Raw genomic sequence first — 18,757 nt, 5'->3', positions numbered from 1 at the left:
TGGTATTTTGAAATCATATGTCTACCAAGTACATGATTTAAGTTTTGCTTTTCAAATATGTATGAGGACTTGTGTTATATAGGAAAGCTGGTCAGAGGCCATGCCTGTGGTGGCAGTAAAGCAAGCCCGGTGGGTTGTTCTGTCCCAGCTATTAAAACATTTAACTTCACAATTCGTAAAATATTTCAATACTGGAGGGAGGGAGATGTGAGGATGGGCTGCTGCACAGGGGAGAGAATGGAATCCTATGTGGTCAGGAAGAAGCCAGACAGCCCCCACAATGCTGCCCTCAGGGCATAAGGGGGGCTCCAGGGTTTGGCCACCTGCTCCCAGGAAGAATGCATCACAGGTGAGATATGTGCCTTGTTCAACCTGGACCTGGCCTCATTTACTTTTAATTCTGTGTCTCCATGAAAACTTCCAGTGAATGGTAGAGATGGAATGGGAATGGAGTCCCATCAGCAGCAGGTCCTCATGGACGGGAATCCCAAATCCTTTTAACTTGCTTGGTAGCACTGTGGAATTTCCATAACTAGACACACACACACACACACACACACACACACACACACACACATTTTCCTGAACTTTACCCCTCTGTCTAAAATCCATTGTTCCTAAAATCATAGCAGATTTGTCAACATTTGACTTGGGATGGATGGGAAGAAAAATAAAGCAGGGTACAGTAATTCAATTTGACAAAACTCTATGTTTATTCAACTTAGCTCAAATGTTTGTTTAACACCCTACTAGACCATGGTGTGGGGAACCAGACAGGGTTTCTGCCCCAAAGAATCCCAACCAAATCGGTACACTCCAGGCTCATGTTTCTTTCAGGGCAGCACTCACGTGACCAGGCTTAGTTTCACCTCACGAGTTTATGAAAATTCAATTCTTTGGCCACCTGCTGGCTTACAAAATTATGATATCTAGTGTGGTAGGACCCAGGAATCTGTGTTCTTAAAAAGCCATTACAGGTGACTCTGACACATTGTAACTTTGAGATTATCTGCCTTACTTTGGCTCCTAACCAACTATGGTGTTTTATTTCTGGACCTCAAACACAACTTGGTGGCCCACCTGGTGATGGGGGCCACCACACCACATTTGCAGCACACATTTCTTGAGCCTCTAACATGCAGGAAATTGCAACTGACTTCACCTGGGACTCCGGAACAAAAATATCTTGGCCCAACCAAAAGCTCTTCTTGGCCCATATGTCACAAGAACAAACCATAGAGAAAAAGATACAACCATAACTTGAGGAGTAGAATGGAATTCAGTGCCCAGACTTTAAGTTCAAATGTACACATTAGACTGGCTCCCTTCCACCACCTGGTCCCCAGCACTAACCTTTGAAGTGGGTACTTTGACCATCTGTGTTTCACAAAATGAGGGTGTCAGCTCAACAATTCTGAGTGGCCTGTCCATGCTACAGAAATTTTAATCCAGCTCCCCTAACTCCAAGTCCAAGGTTATTAGAAGCTTCCACTTTGGGAAGAACATTTCTATAAGGTCCATATCCAAGGGTATAATGCTTCAACAGGAAATGGGGCAGATGTAGGTCAACCACAGCCACTGCGAACAGGCTGAGATATGCTGTTATAGGTCATTGACCTAAGCCTTGGATCATAGGTTGGGTCATAGGCCTGCCTTTGCTGCTTACTAACTAGGTGACCTCTGATATGTTACCACCATCCATGCAGTTGTCCAAACGCAAAGCCCATGGCTTGTCCTCAACACCTCCCTCTCACTCTTCATGTAATCCACCCTTACAGATTTTGCCTTCTGAATATCTTCAAGTTTGCACACTCTTCATCCCCACTGATATCACCTTAGAAGTCACAGCATGTCAGTCCCTTACTTAAAACCCTTCAACAGCTCCAATTTATCTTGGGATAAAATGGAATCTCTTGCTACGGCCTCCAGGGTCCAGCATACCTCCACAGACTCATCCTGAGCCACTTGTTGCTTTGCTGTCTGGGCTCCGGTCACACTGGTGTTTCTATCTTTCAAATACTCCATGTTTCTTTCTGCTCTGAAGCCTTGAGAGACTTTGGTCCTCCCCAGGGAATACTTCTCACATCCTAATTCACCCACTGAACTCAACTCATGCTTCAGATCTTAGCTCATTATCTTTGCCCTTGAGGGCCTTCCTCATTCCTCCTGCCCCCTCTTCCCTACCACTAACTCAGTTCCTCCTGTTACACACTCTCCTAGTTCGCTGCACTTACCATAGTTTGCAATTATGCAGCCTGTGGTGACTTCCTACCTCATCTATAGAGTGTGAACTCACTCTTAGTACCTGATTACAGAAATGGGACATTGTAAAAACAGTAACAGTGGAGCTGGTGCTGGTGCAGCTTATACCAGTAGCTAATGTCATTGTGTGAAGCATGTGCCAGTCTTGCTCTTAAGTGCTTTCTTGAACCGGTTCTCTTAAACCTGAACAACCTGGGATGAATTAATGTACCTAATTTCTCTGAGCATCATTTTCCTTATAGACAAAATGGAGAAAGTAACATGTGAGAAAATCACAACCAAATTTGAAGTACTTTGTATTTTCTTTAACGATTCACAAATGAAAGGATTTAATATTTTATTTTATTGTTATTTACTTAAATTCGAGGCTTCAGGAGTAGAACCCAGTGATTCATCTCTGACGTATGACGTCCAGTGCTCATCCTGAGAAGCGCCCTCCTTAATGCCCATCACCCATTTAACTCCTCCAGCAACCCTCAGTTTGTTCTCTGTATTTAAGAGTCTCTTAGGGTTTGCCTCCCTCTCTGTTTTTATCTTATTTTTCCTTCCCTTCACCTGTGTTCCATCTGTTGAGTTGCTCAAATTCCACATATGAGTGATATCATATGATATCTGTCTTTCTCTGATGACTTATTTCACTTAGCATAATACCCTCTAGTTACATCCACATTGTTGCAAATGGCAAGACTTCATTCTTTTTCATCACTGAGTAGTATTCCATTATATGTATATACCACATCTTTATCCACTCATCAGTCAATGGACATTTGGTCTCTTTCCATAATTTGGCTGTTGATAGTGCTGCTATAAACATTGGGATGCATATGCCCCTTTGAATAAACGTTTTTGTATCCTTTGGATAAATTCCTAGTGGTGCAATTGCTGGGTCATAGCGTAGTTCTATTTTTTTAATTTTTCCATGGGTTTTAAAAATTATAAGCATGTGTATATAAAGCCACTTTTACTTTATTTTTTAATTTTTTTTAATTTTTTAAGTTTATTTATTTATTTTGAGAGAGAGGGAGAAAGAGAGGGAGGGGCAGGGAGAAGGAGAGACAGAATCCCAAGCAGGCTCCATGCTGCCAGTACAGAGCCCGATGCTGGTCTTGAAACTGTAAATCCCGAGACCATGACCTAAGCCAAGGTCAAGAGTCAGACGCTTAACTGACTGAACCACCCCAGGTGCCCCACTCTTTACTTTATTCTAAATCATCATTTCTCCACTTAAAAAAAAAATTATCACCACCAATCCCCAACAAAGAGAAAACACAAATTAAGATGTAAATTTTCCCTAATGAGAGAAATTCTTAAGATTTCTTTGGGTAGAGTAGAGCTTTGGGGGCCACAAACCATGGGAATACCTAAGTTCTTTTTTTTTTTTTTCTTTCACATCCAAGATGCAATTTTTATCCCTTTGGCAGTAATATCCTCCATTCAAGAACAAATGTCCTAAAAGAAATGAAAGAGGAAAGGAGAAAGGGAAGAAGAAAGGGAGGGAGGGAGGGAGGGAGGGAGGGAAGGAAGAGTAAATTGGAGGAGCTGTAGAGATGCCTTAATGGAAGATGATGGCGGGAGAAGCCGATGAAGCCAAGCCACCAGTTGTCAGCACTGTGATGGGGCCACCTCTGCTCCTCATATTCCTCTCTGTTCCTCTCTGTATGAATGTCTGTTCCCTTCTCATTTCTTCCACTTCTCCCTCCTCAACTGCCATCCTGAAACATGCCAGATGAGGCTCAATGGTGTGTGATCCGAGTGTGAGCATCCGGGCCCAGGTGCCGTCCTCAAGGACGTACAACTTGCTGATGACAGAATTCCACCCAGAGAAGAGTTGAGAAAGGCATAACCCCTTTGGGAGAATCTGGAGAGGCTGCAGAAAGTAAAGTAGCCTTTGGATTTGGGCTGGAAAGAGGGACAGGGCTTTGATAGGCAGTGATAGGAAGGGTGAGGCTGAGGGAAGGAAAATAAAGGCATCAAGAGTAGAGGATGCGGCCAGGGGAATATCTGGTGTGATGGTGTCTGCTATGACGGGAAGGAGTGGCAAGTAAGACTAGAACTCTTGGAGATTCTTGAATGACAGGATTAAAGATTTACTAGGAGTCATGGACTGGTCATTCACTGGTGGAGTGATCCGTACTGGAAGCTGAATGGAGAGTGAAGCAGGAGCAGGTAGAAGGAACCCAAGGAGCAAAGTTTTCTCATAGACCAGGACCACATTTCCCAACCACACTTTTGACTGTTGGAGCTCAATGTTGGGGGAGAGGGGCAGTCCTGTGCATTGTAAGATGTTTAGTGGCATCTCTGACCTCTACCTACTAGATGCCAACTGGGACAACCAAAAATGTCTCCAGACATTGCCAGTGTTCCTTGGGGGACAAAATTGCCCGTTTGAGAACAACTGAGCTAAACAAGGACTAAAGAGGGACTGACCCAGGGTGGCCACAAAGGAAAAGGAGGACAGCCACCAGACAGCTGATGTTTTAAACTTTACAAATGTGAGGATAAGGCAAATGTGTTTCAAGTATGAATGGTTGGGAAAACGGCAGTAAAATTCATGGAGAATGAGCATAGAGAGAGGGGGAGAGAAAATCCTAAGTAGGCTCTGCCCTGTCAGCACAGAGCTTGACATGGGGCTTGAACTCACAAGCCATGAGATCAAGACCTGAGCTGAAATCAAGAGTCAGGTGTTTAACCAAACGAGCCAACCAGGCTCCCCAAGGAATTTCATTTTTTAAATGCTTTGCTTGCTATTTCTGGACACGTGTAGAGATAGAGATGTCCTGTAAGTTAATAGATGTACAGAAAAACTCTCATGGAGCAAAGAATAGGTGGATCGGTGGCATCTGTCGAAAGAGAATGGAAGCTAGAGACAGAATCATGGTGATGAACAGAATCACGACAAGAAGATCTAGAGATGAGAGCTGAGTTTAGAACCCTACGTAGTGGTTCTTGCAATGAAGAGTAACAAGGTATAAGCAAAGCATATTTTCCATGGTGTAGCCCGGTTGGTAAAGAAGAATAAACTGAGCTCCTTGGGAATCCAGATGCTCGGCTCAAAGCTATCTCAAAAAGCAGTTTTCATTGCAATTGCAAGTTTCATCTTTAAAATTCTTTTGAAATATGTAGCTTAGCGGGGCGCCTGGGTGGCGCAGTCGGTTAAGCGTCCGACTTCAGCCAGGTCACGATCTCGCGGTCCATGAGTTCGAGCCCCACGTCAGGCTCTGTGCTGGCAGCTCAGAGCCTGGAGCCTGTTTCCGATTCTGTGTCTCCCTCTCTCTCTGCCCCTCCCCCATTCATGCTCTGTCTCTCTCTGTCCCAAAAAAATAAATAAAAAAACGTTGAAAAAAAAAAATTGAAATATGTAGCTTAGCACGTATTATGGGTTGGTTTGCTTTGCCATGAAAATATTTTAAAGTATTTACTTTCTCCCCACAATGCTTAAGCAGTATAGTCTAGTAGATTCAATTTTACTGGCCAACAGTTTTGCCCGCCCCCTCATCCAGGGCACTCATACCCTTGTTTGAGATACAGGAGTAGAGAAAATAATACAGAATTGGGAATTTGACAAATACAAATGCAGTTTCTTATCCTGCCACTCATTAGCTGTGTGACCTTAAGCAGGTATCTCGAGCTCTCTGAACTTTGGTTTCTCAACACTAAAATTGGGCCACTACTGCCAACCTCCATTGTGAAGGTCAAATGAGATAAAATATATAAAGGGAATAACAGATGTTTAATAGGCAGCTCGTTTATTGTTTGGATGAGGGAGAAAGAAGGTGGGATGTATAGAAGCAGAGAAGGGATGGCTGAGATACTAAGAAAAGGTAGGTTAATATCCTAACAGCTTGAGGAAGACACCATTCCCAGAGTTAAATCGTTTTGTAGCATTATCAACTGGCTCAGAAAGGTAAAGGCACCGGAAAAGAATCTTTGGAATTGGCATCTCAGCTTCTTTTCTGTGGAACAAGAGAGCAGTGATAGGGACCTGCTGGATGGTGCAGTGCAATTAACTAGCAAGTGGAAGGTGACTAGGAGGAAAAAACCTAGAACATTCTTCCCACCAATTTGATGAGGAAGGAAAATGCCGCGGTATGGGAGGTAGCGAGACTGGACAAGGTCATGAAGATGAACTTACAAGGGACTACCTGAGCTTTGAAAAATCCATCAGAAAGAGAGCTAATAGGCAGCACAACCTGAATGGAACATCCACACGTAGGACAGTACGTCAGTTGTGGGCTTGCATCTTGCATTTTTTTAGGCAAACATTAGAAAATCATTCATTGCAGATTTCTTGCACTGTTACACATACACACATATGCACCATGGCTCTATGGTTATTACAAGTATAAGCAAATGCCATGTTTAAAGAAAATCAGACAGAACAGTTTATTATGAGTCTCTAAGACAAAATAAAAATTATGTACCATATCTCCAAGTTAGTACATAATGGAATTTTTTTTCCTTAAAATATCTCCTACAGCTTGTGTTTCAAACTTTTTAAAGGTTTTTAAAAGTTCTGCCCTAAACAATTCCAACCGTAGTTTAATCTATTGTAACAGTTCCTCGGCACAATGGGTCCTCCAGCATCGTAGCTCACACCCTTCCCTAATGTGGTAAGATCAGTGGAAGCCCCAGGCTGGTAAAAGATACCTAAGTCTGAAAACATCTGCAGCTCTCTGCAGGCATGTGTTATGGAGGCTGAATCACAAAATATACCGAGTCACAAAAACAACGAGTTGATGACCGTGAGATTTTGTTAAAATCACCGTATTGATAGCAACTAGATTTTTAGGCATTGGGATTAGGTATTGACATAAAGCTAATAACTATCCCGTCTTCTTATATAAAGAAGTATCATTTCTTTAAAACTAACAGGGTATCCTGGGAGCAAATCACCATCAGCCACTCCTCTAAACTCCTGGATGTTGTTCTGAGACATCTCACCGTGACAGCACCTGCGACACAGGTAAGCTTCGTGGAAATGCTCAGGTGAAGAGGGGCGAGGGGAAGTTGACGGAAGGACAATTTTCACTGATGGCAGGACAAGCGATGAGGAAATAGCTTGGTCACAGCTGGCTCCAATCAAGTCTTTACCACAGAGAACAACTCTCACTCTGGGAAGGTCAGTGGAATTCTTTATACTTAGGAGTTCTTTCTTATAAAAAAATTCATCGTGGCCAGTTTAATAGTGTAAACTTGAGAGGCAGAAATAGCTCCATAAAAACAAAATTAAAACCCAAAACCCTTCTTTCTACTAATTTTGAGTACTATGGGAAAAATCTCTAGCTACTGTTCTTGCTGAGGGGCGTAGGGTGGTCTGCAGAGGTCTGTGGATACTGACATGTTCTTCTCTGGTCATTTCCATGTATCAACTGTAGAGAGAGATCATGGTAATTCCGATGCTTTCTTGTCTAAATACCAAAAGAACTCATCCCCCATAACCAAACACAGGAATGACAAAACGATAATAATCTCCCAAACACGTTAACATGTTCTGTGTGACCTCAGCATGTCTGTAAAACCTATTGTGAAAGAACAGTGACAGACAGGCAGGACAAAAACGCATTGACATCACTTCTGCACTGGGCTGAGGTGCGGCCATTACTGAGAAGACAGTAGCCTTTTCCTAGCAGGTCCTGAAGCCACAACGGGGCCCAGGAGGCAATGTCCCCAGAGCCCTTGCAACAGCTGGCTAGAGTCAGAGGGTGGGGCAGCTGAGCCAGGGGCCAGTGAGACTTTGGAGAGATGGCCCACACATGCCTTAGGCAAGCACATTTAGCTTACCCAGGCAGCTGTTCTTTTCCTCTCCTTCCACATGGAGCATCAGACGCCCCCTTCTTCCCTGAGACTTAGGGGCCACGATGTCCCGCGGGCCCTCTGCATCTGCTGCCTGGACCGCTGTGAGCACTTCCTAGTCCCTCTATTATCTTCTCCGCTTCTCCCATCCACCCATGGCATGAACCCTGCAGCGTTTCTAAAAGCAGACTTAGAATGTGCAATTCACTGGCCTGGCAGTCTCCACTTGGTCCCCATCGCCAAGGCTGTAAAACTTCTTCTCCTTAGCCTGCAGTAGAAGGAGCCTCTCATCCTGGCCCCTGCATTTCTCTCCGGTTTTACCTGCCATCCCTTCCCGACTGCTCACTATGTGCCAGCTGCACAAAATTCCACCAGACTTCTGAGACAGTCCGGTCCTTCCCAACTTGGTGGCTTTGCACAAGCTGTGCTGTCTACCTCGCATTCTCCCTTGTGGGAACCCCCTCCCTCCTTCAAGATCCAAACGCAAATGTCATTTCCACAGTGAAGCCTTCACTGCATCTCCCTTGCCACCAAGGATAGAGGGAATAATTCCTTATGCTCCTATGAAGTTTTCCACACACCTCCATGAGAGAAGCACTATGGCATAGTGGCCACAAAGATGCACTCCATAGTAGATCTCCAGGGTTCAAAGCCCGGCTCAGTACATGCTACCTCTCTGACCTTGAGCAAAGTACCTCACCCATGCCTCAGTTTCATCAGCTGTAAAATGAGGGAGTAATAATAGTAAATACCACATAGGATTGCTGTCGGAAATAAGTGTGTTAAGCACTTAAAACTCTCAGAAGAGTATCCATTCATAATAAATGCTCAGTGCGTGCTCGCTATTATCCTGTCCACTAAAAATTGAGTACTGTCATCATCTGCTTAGGTGTCTCCTTGTCTAGAAAAGAGGGTGGGGACTGTGTCTTACTCATGGCTATATTCCTGATGCCTGACAGTTCCATGTAATAGGCCCGCAATAAATGTTTATTGAACAAGTAGATTATTTTCTGGGCAGTAAAATATCCCCATGACTCCAGAGATTTTATCTCAGGGAACTTTATTTATTTCTTTGTTTTGCTCCACGGAAAAGAAGACATTACATAAATCCGTAAAGCACTCTGTCCTGCACAGAGCCACTTGAAGTCCGTCTCATGAGTCCCTCCATGAAGCGGGAGTATGGCATCCTGATCAGAGTCTTTGTTCTACCAGGGACTGTTTGTCCTTGAACAAGTCACTTTCATTCGTTTGCTCAAAATGTTCCTGTCGAACGAGAGTTATGCGTCGGTTCTAGGGACCAGAGAGAAAGCATTGCGCAAGACAGGCAAGGTTCCTCTTCGCGAGGACCCCGAGTAGAGGGAAACAGTGTATCAAGTAATGAATAAGAGAAGGAAAAAAAAGTTGGATAGTTTTAAGTGCTATGATTGAAATAAAATAAGAAAACATGTGAGAAAGTGCCTGGAAAGGCTACATTTAAAAAGTAGGTCAAGGAAGGCTTTTCTGAAGGCCAACGGTAACATTTAGACTTGAGGTTGAGGCCTAGGGGAAGAAGAGTCCAAGCGGAGGGGGCAGCTGCTGCAAGGGTCTGATGTAAAATTGAACTCGGAGTGCTCCAGGGATCAGAAGAAATTCCGTGTGCCTGGAACTTGGGAGGGTAAGAGTAATACCACCTGAAGTCATTAAGAAAGGCAGGGGCCCCACAGGCGGGGGAAAGAAACTGGATTTTATACTAAGTGCAACAGGTGGTCACTGGAAGGTTTTGAGCCGGACAGTAACGTGGTTTGATATCCGCTTTTAGAAGAGCCTAAAGGAGAATGGATTACGAGATAAGCAGAGGCAGGAGAATGAGCCGTGAGACCAGATAAGAGGCTATTCCTGTAACGGGGGTGAATAGCACACAAGCTCAGGTGGTGTCTGTGGAGTAGGACTTGGTGAACCAGAGTCCTGATGCTGACGGATTGAATGTAGGGGTAAAGACAGAGGAGAATCAAGAACGGTTCCTGGGTTTTTGCCCGTGGTGTTTGAGGAAATCCTGTGGGCAATACATTCCGCACCTAGGAATACTACTCCAGTTCACCTTCCAGGTGGCATACAAGGCTCCCAGTCATTGGATGGGGACAGCTGGGCAAGTACAGAATAGAGGTAGGAGATTCAAGACATCTGTCTTCAAAATGTTAAATTTGAGATGCCTGGTAGATATCCAAATGGAAAAGACATGAAGTTACATACCCAAGTCTTGAGTTCAGGGGAAGAGGTCAGAACTGCGGATAGGTAAGTAGGAATCACTGGCCTCACATAGCGTTTACAGCTACGGGGGCAGGTGTGATCACCTAGGACGAGTATATAGTCGAAGAAGGATCCCGGAGCAGAACCCTGGAAAGGGCAGTATTTGAAGGTGGCATACTGCGGTCCAGCAAAATATACCAAAGGGAAGCAGCCAGTATCAAAGCATGAACTCCAGGAGAGATGTTCTTGGAAGCCAAGAGAAGAAAATGTTTCAAAACAAAGGGATTGGTAAACTGGGTCAAATGCTGCCAAGAGATGAATTAGGAAGAGGGTTAGATTTGGTAACATGGAAATCCTTTGGTGACCTTTCAGCTTCACATCTCATCTCTTGGACTCCGTGTGTCGAAAGAAAAAGGGAGGAAGGAAGGAAGGAAGGAAGGAAGGAAGGAAGGAAGGAAGGAGGGAAGGAAGGAAGGAAGGAAGGAAAGGGGAAGAAAGGGAGGAAGGAAGGAAAAGAATGGTTTTCAAACATTTTAAAAGCAGAAGTACTCTTTTCTTTTTTCTTTTTTTTATTATTTTAAATAATTTTTTTTAACCTTTATTGACTTTTGAGACAGAGAGAGAGAGAGCATGAATGGGGGAGGTTCAGAGAGAGAGGGAGACACAGAATCTGAAACAGGCTCCAGGCTCTGAGCTGCCAGCACAGAGCCTGACGTGGGGCTCGAACTCACGGACTGTGAGATCATGACCTGAGCCGAAGTCGGACGCTCAACCGACTGAGCTACCCAGGCGCCCCAGAAGTACTCTTTTCTTAACTCACTAAAAGAACCCCAAGACATGAAACAAAACAAAATCAGAGCTGCTATAGCTGAAGCAGAAACTTCAAGAATGATCTCATCCCATCTCCTTGCTCCTACAATTGACCTAAAGGCAACTCTGAGAAACTCTGGGGCTCCTTGGAGCCTGAAACTGCTGGTGGGGAGCTCTGTAAGGGGCTCTTTGGCTAGGAGAATCTAAGTGGAAAGGTGTGAGTAACTCTCAGTCTGGTGAGCAACAGGCCGTTCACTGGCTAGGAACCTCTTTCCATGTGTTGGAAAGAAGACAGCATCCCAGGATTATGGGTAGGAATGCTTTAGGTCGTCTGTAATCATAGCTCGTTCTGGTTTCTGTACCCAGTTCCTTCCAGAGTAGGCCATTGGCTGCTTCGGGGCACACCCATTCAACTGGTTTGCCCAGATCCTGCCACTCAGCCACACCTCCCCAAAGCATCCAAAGCCCTTCCTTTGTTGCAAAATGATTCAGTGTCGTTTCCATAAAACATGGGACCCGAGCATATGTTCACACACGCAATCTGTGTATACTGAGAGATTTAAAGGGAGACTTCCTTTAAGGGAACATCCCTGGCAGGTAAATTCCTGGTTGTCTTAAAGGAACCACCAGGGCATAGCATAATTTGCACAGCCGGTGGTCTCTCAAAAGTGAGCTGTAGCGTCCTCTCGGGGTGGGGGTGGGGCGTGAATCACAAAAGGAGTGTTTAAGTGTGTTTAGAAGAATAAAACATAATGTGAAGGATCTTTTGGAATACCCAATAAACTGACAGAATGAGAGAAAATTCTTAGTTCACAGGGTACCTACTTTGTGTCAGTCACTCTATCAGGCCTGGGGAGAGGTGGGGATAGATGCAAAGAGATAATTTCCTCGGGGAAATCCCGTTTGCTTATCTGAAGTGAGTCATCTTCCTTCAGTTAGTTCTAAGACAGCTTACAACCAGGCTGTCCATTAGAGTTCAGGGTTTTCTCAAGGAGCCCACTCGTTCGGGCCGCCGAAGTAGGAGAGCGAGACTGCTGACCTCACGTGGTATAACAGCCCCCCCAGACAGCTATCTGCACAGACACCTGACAGTTTATAAAGCTCTTAACTTGTCCACTAAAAGGTGGGGCATTCCCTACACTTTTGTTCTGTATAGCTTTTACATTTTCCTATCATTTTCTCATTACACTCTGCTAACTTCCATTCCGTTAGCCTTTTGGGGCTTCTCTCATTGTCGTGGTCTGTTTCTCAGCCTCAGAAACAAAAGCCTGACATGGGAAAGTGTCACTGTAGGTCAGGCACAAGGCTGGTATTCCAGGATCCTTTGTAATGTCGCTGATGCCCGTTGGCCACTGGTTGATGTCTGGCCTAAAGGAAACTAGAGCAATCAGGGAAGCATTTCACAGGGCATGTGGCTGAAGTGCACAAATAATTTGATCTAGATAGCAAAAGGCAAGGAATCTACTTTGGGGAAAGAACCTTAGAGTGTTCACAATCTGAGCTCCTCACATTATCACCCCTTCCCCTTCAGAGGAGCCCAAATTCCAGGCTAGACCACATTCCCCAGGCAAGCCCATCAGCATGGTCAGAACTCCATTCAAGTTAACCTGAGTGATAGATTCTGGAAAGGAGGAAATCCCGCTGCACTCTCCTGGGAGCCAGGAGATGGGGCAGAGGTGACAGGGGGCTTCTAATTATGTGTGGTGTGTTTGTTTACCCTCCACTACCTTTGCTCTGAGCTCACAGACAGCTCCCATCTGTGGGACACCTTCCTTTCAATTTATGCTTAATGGTTACAGAAATATTGCTGTATCCCAACCAGCCTACGAGGAATGGATATATACTTTTTCAGTTTATTATTTGTTTGTTTTTGAGAGAGATAGAGAGAGCACAAGCGAGAGAGAGGCTAAGGGAGAGGGAGAGATAGAATCCGAAGCAGGATCCAGGCCCTGAGCTGTCAGCACAAAGCCTGACACGGGACTCGAACCCAGGAACCATGAGATCATGACGTGAGCGGAAGTCAGATGCTTAACTGACCGAGCAATCCAAGGCCCCCCCAGTGTGGATGTATTAATGTTCTTGTTTTACAGAGAAATTAGGTTATGTGAGCTAGGTCATAGAGCACTTAACAGAACCCAAACATTTACCTGTTTCTAAATCCTGTGGTCCTAACTGCCCCACCATTCAGGTGATACATGAAACAGGAACAGGGTGGAGATTCGAACCTAGGTCTCCTCTCCTAAAGGACTAAAAGCAGCCACCTGACATTGTTGCCATGTGTTTAGATCTTGGGTTCATGCCTGGGGTTTTTATGTTTGAGCACCCCCCTCCCCCACTTTCTTTCATCTTTTACAGATTTTGTTGTGAAGATATTCCTCTTGGAAAGTATCTTGTTTGGCAAGTTCCCATGGCCACTGGGGATTCAACTTGAAGGGAAGCGTTAGGAAAATATTTTTGATGACTCTGGAGTAGAGGCAAAGTACACCATTCTGGCTAAATTCCATCCAGAAAAGCCTTCCCCAGGTTTTGTGTGGGGGTAGGGGGCAGGAGTGGTGCACAGAGCCTCCCGGGGTGGGCGGTGAAATGCCATGTGTCTATTTGAGGTTACCTCTGGTCACTTGTAGCCTGAGATTAATGGACCACAGATCCTAATGCAGCGATGATAGAAATCACACCCCGATTTGCATCTTAATCCTTGAAGTTGAGCAAACATCAAAAAGCTCAGCAGGTTGGTTCAGATCATTATGATAATGATTAATAACAGGCTTGTTTACAGAGCGTCCATCTTCATAGCTCGTCATTGCCTTTATGCAGGAGACTCTGTTGTGTTAAGATAAAAACAACAACATTGAGAGCTGAATGAGTTTCCCCCAAATAAATCCATTTTCCCGTAAGCTTTGATTCCAGCTGTCATTCGGACACCTCTATAATGTAATTTCCTTTTACTCGACTGATTCAAAAGTCATTTTGTCCGTGTAAAGGGAACATTTTGTAGGATAATAGATTATATAAATTTCTGATACAACATACACATTATGTCAGCAGTATCTGTATCTGCCTCTCCCCCTAGATCCAGAAAACTCAGAAGATAAGACCACTTATGATTCACCTTTTTATTTCTAGCACTTAGCACAGTGTCCCCAAAAAAGTAGATGCTCAATAAATGTTTGCTGTGTTATTAAACTTAAGATTTCCTAACTATTGGAAGCTTTCTGCCACAACCCTTTACCTTACAGAGAAGACAGCTGAAGTCCAGAGAGTGGACATGAACGATGCAAGGTCACTGAGCTACTGACTGGAATAGACTGAGTCTAGAAACATTGTCCTTTGATGAATCTCTCACTGCCCTTTCCCCACTAGATACTAAAGCCTGGAAACGACAGGCAAATCCAAGATACCCGCTTCCCAGGAAATCTGCTATCAGAAAGTCTGAATGGTATGACCGAGTGTAACCTTGTTGCTAAATCTCCAGGCCTCTCTGATAACCTCCCAAGGAAGAGCTCAGCAGCATTGGTTTATTCCTGGGATGGGAATGTTAGTTAGGCTTTTAAACTGTTGAGCCAGAAGGAGCAAGAACATATTCTCCTTGTATTGCAACTCACTTAGGATTGAAATGGAGAGAAATCAAAGGAAAGCTCATTGTTTTTGTGTTTGTTTTTGTTTTTGTTTTTGTTTTTGTTTTCTCATTGCCAAGGAATCAAACTGGCTCAAAACAAGGACAGATTACTCATGACCTTAGGAAGTAATGAGCAAGGCACCAGCTAATTATTGCCATTGTTCATTCAGTAACCAAAAGAAAGTCTCAAATGGAAAAAAAGGAATTCTGGGCAATTATTTATTCACTTGAACAGCTTAAAGAAAAACTCTCATCCATCCAACATGATCAAACCAAAAATATCTCTGGTTGTTCCTAACCCAGAGCAGCAAAGGACTACCTATCAAGCTTTACTTTGGAACCCTTGAGCCTTGAGGACTGTCCAGATGCTCAGATAATTAGGCCTGTACAGGACACTGAGATCCAAGCTCAGAATGATTATTTCTAATGATGGATGGATTTAGGTACAACACACTGTCCAGCCTCTCTTGCAGTCTGGCAAGAGAAGAATATGGTGAAGCTAATAGATCAAGAGAAGATCAGGCTCATGAAGTTGGCGTCTTTAGCCCCAATACCTCCTCAGCTGAGGATCCACAGCATGTCCCCTTTCTAAATGTTGCTGTGTATCCGTTAACATGACAAACAGTATGGCTCAGGACCATTGGCAGACATGTCGGCTGGTTTAAACATGTCTCATTTGGGTTCTTCTGGAAGGAATGCAATGGGCAATGGCACATACCTACTGTTCTGCAATTCTTATGGGCCATGGCTCAACCAGGCCCACGGCTGACTTTGACAAAATCAAATCATTAATTTAATGAAATATTGAATGATTTGCTTAAATGATTTATTTGATGAGAAAAACAATGTAATTATCTTCCTCCACTTTTATCAGAAGAGAAAGCAAGGTTTTATTGTGAGAGGCCAGGTATAGGGATCAGACTGCCTTAGGTCCCCGTGCTTGATTCACTATCTGGGTGACTTTGCTTAATCATTTAATCTCTCTGAGCCTCCGTGTCTTCATTTTCAAAATAGGAATTGGAATTTCTCCACCACAAGAGTTGCTCTGATTATTAGATTTTAAAAAATAGTAAGAGCATGGCACATCAAGAGTATGTAATAAATGTCTCTTTTCTTCTCCTTCTCCCAGTATCTTTGGTTTCATGTTCTTAAACAACAAAAATCAAAAGTCCTGAGCTAAATGGATTCAAATGTGTGCTTTCTTTTTGGTGCCTTGGCCAAATTGAAGGCTGACTCAATTGTTAATGAAAACAGGTGATTATAAGCAACAAGCACATTCATCAGCTAGGCACCCTATCAGCTAGTATGATTGATCACTCTGCTCCTTTTATGGGAAAACTTTCTTTGCTGCTAATGAACCCCAGATCAGACTTGGTCGTAAGATGAGGGTGTGTCCCCGAGAGCACTCGGGTCATTTTCTGTATGTGTAAAAGTGTACTCTCCATTTGGTTGCTACCACACCCAGCAGAAGCACCTGTGTGCTTTGTGGGGGCGAGGCGGTTACGTCTATGTGTGTGGTGTGTGTCAGGGTCTGAATCTGTGCAGTCTGCTTGATTGCCACCATATTTTTGCGTAATTTCCTCAAAATATAGCACTTGAGAGAAGGCTTAGAATAACCCTCATATGACCAATAAGACTCATCCTATTACTAGCTCCTTCGTCCCTCTCCTGGGCCTCTTCACAGCCTCTATCCAAGTGCCTGTGTGTACAGGCCTGTATGTGTACATATTATTTTTTAAAAATCTCAGTGAACCATTTATAGCTTCTTGAAATAGGTAGAGTTCTTCAACTCTGTCACATCTCATATGACAGAGGTGGTCCCTCTGCCTGAGATACCCTATAGCCTGTCATGCCCACACATCCTTCTAGAACCAGCTCAGGTGGTAGCTCCCCGTGGAATCTTATCTGACTTCTTCAAGATTGGCTGGGGCATTCCTTTTTCTCTTCCTCCTGAATATTTTTATTACTACAGAACTTCTACATTGTGGGCTAATCGCTTGTTTATGAACCTAACTTTCCCATGTTTCATCTACTTGTTTCAGCATCCGGAGTGCCTGGCACGGGACGTGGCATACTGTGAATCTCAGTACATATTGAATGAATGAATGAATGTGTGGTTATAGCCAAGAAAGACTGAAAGCGCTGTAAGGCAGGGTGGGATCTTGCTCACCAACCCCTGTAGCATTAGGATTTCAGAGAGGAAACATCTCCCTAAGGCAGGTGCTCTGGCTTGTATAATATGTGATAGTTGAATGGCTAATAGATAAGTAATTTGTCCACTTTCCTGGAGTGAAGTTTTCAGCCTGGGCTCACCTCAACTCAGAAAGCTGAGTGCATGATGCTGCACGCCTCCTTCAGTGGAGTTAAATTAGGCTTAATATCTTATGACTCAAGAGTTTGCACACCAAGGCTTGGCACTTAATATTGTAATTACCCCTCTTGATTAGAACTGCCTTTCATAAGCAAATCGACGCAGTGATTTGAAAAGCTTGAGGAATTGTGTTTGGAGCTCACCCTACGAGTTCCACAGGGAACTATAATCATAGTAATTACTATTGAAGCTAGATTCCAGTTCTCGATGTACTGGGAGGTAAGTGAGTAAGAGTCACACGCTGCATGCTTTCCCATCTCAGAATAGGCGGTGGGGCTGAAAATAAGGAATGAAGGTGGAAGTAAAAACAGTACGATCACCAGTCGAACCACAGGCTGCGGTATTTCTCTTGACAGGTCTGAGCCTCTGGAGATTCAGTACATTGAAAAGGATTCTTTAGCTCTGTGTGTGTGTGTGTGTGTGTGTGTGTGTGTGTGTGTGTGTGTGTTTTCCAAGTCAACACGTACTTGCTTGTGTTGACACTTCTGTCTACGCTTGTTGCGTCTACACTTCCGGTCTGTGCTAACTTTCGGGAATACGTAGACAGGCAGACATGAATCCAAAGGCTTTGTCCTTTGAGGGGCTCGCACACTAAGGCTAGGATGAATGTAGAAACTAACGCTAGTTAGAAGCAGAGTTTGTAGTGTCCCAGCCCGGGGAGGCTCAGAATCATTGGCATGCCAGTCAATTTGTAGACCAAATGTTCCCTGAAGGATGAATTCAGAGACCTACTGGAGGGGTTCAGAGCATTCTGGGCTGGTTTTTAAAGGACAAATGCCTCATCAGGGACAGGAGCCTTATTCCAAACCACAACGGAGCTTTGCAGCCACAAAAGCTTCAGCTTACACATGAGTGACGCTGCCCTTCTGTTCCTTGGGCTTCCCTGGAAGGCTGAAACAAGTTCCAAATGAGAAAAAAAGACCGTTTCCCAATGGGACTCAAGGGGGCTCTGGGAAATGGTTATTTCTTCTCTTTTTCTTAGAGAATTTGTTTATGTTGGGGGGCTCCCTACTCTCTGGAAACACGATCCCTTGTGCATAAACCCCACAATTACGGCTCCCCACTGTCCGTATTTTATGGATTCCCTCCCCTCACCCACTGCTTTTCCCTCCATCATCCGCAGCCTGAAAATTTATTTAAAAATTAACAGCACAAGAAGGAAAATGCCACAAGACCCAGATTGCTAGCAGATGCTTGAAGGGTGCTGGCAAGAGAAAACCCAAGTGGAATAAGGCAGTTTGCGGCCAGGGTTCCCTTCCCTGCCTTTTTTTAAAAGGCTAGACGGAACCAGGTGAGGCAGAATACACCTCCACGCACTTACTCACTCATTCATTCTTTCGATAAATACCCTTTGAATAATAGAGTGTGCCAAGCGCGCTGCTGGTTTCTAGAGACTCAACAGTAATAATTACCATTTATTGAGTACTTACTACATGCAAGGCACCATTCTAAATATTTCATATTTTAATAGCATGCTAACTTAGTTTGCATAACAACCCTATTTTTAATCCTCAGGTGAGGAAACGAAGACACAGACAGGTTAAGAATTTTGCCCAACGTCACATAAGAAGTAGGAAGAGGGGTCAGGATTTGATCCCAGGCATTCTGATTCCATGGCCTGAGCCAGGAATCTACACACGTTTTCTGTAAAGGGCCAGATAGGAAAGAGCTTAGGCTTG

The 18,757-nt window shown here is 44.2% G+C and overlaps 1 long non-coding RNA gene across 1 annotated transcript in view; it reads left to right on the top strand.

Annotated features, from left to right (window-relative positions):
* Nucleotides 1–7,216, top strand: part of LOC122233202 — a 198,973-nt gene extending 191,757 nt beyond the window's left edge. Inside the window, exon 5 of the long non-coding RNA XR_006210710.1 lies at nucleotides 7,135–7,216. This is a non-coding gene — a long non-coding RNA (uncharacterized LOC122233202). The remainder of the gene's footprint in view (nucleotides 1–7,134) is intronic.
* Nucleotides 7,217–18,757: the final 11,541 nt, after the last annotated feature.

This window comes from Panthera tigris, chromosome D4 (genome assembly GCF_018350195.1).
Source record: "Panthera tigris isolate Pti1 chromosome D4, P.tigris_Pti1_mat1.1, whole genome shotgun sequence".
Taxonomy (NCBI): Eukaryota; Metazoa; Chordata; class Mammalia; order Carnivora; family Felidae; genus Panthera; species Panthera tigris.
The sequence above is the reverse complement of the archived record's forward strand: the minus strand, read 5'-3'. Positions and strand labels throughout refer to the sequence as shown.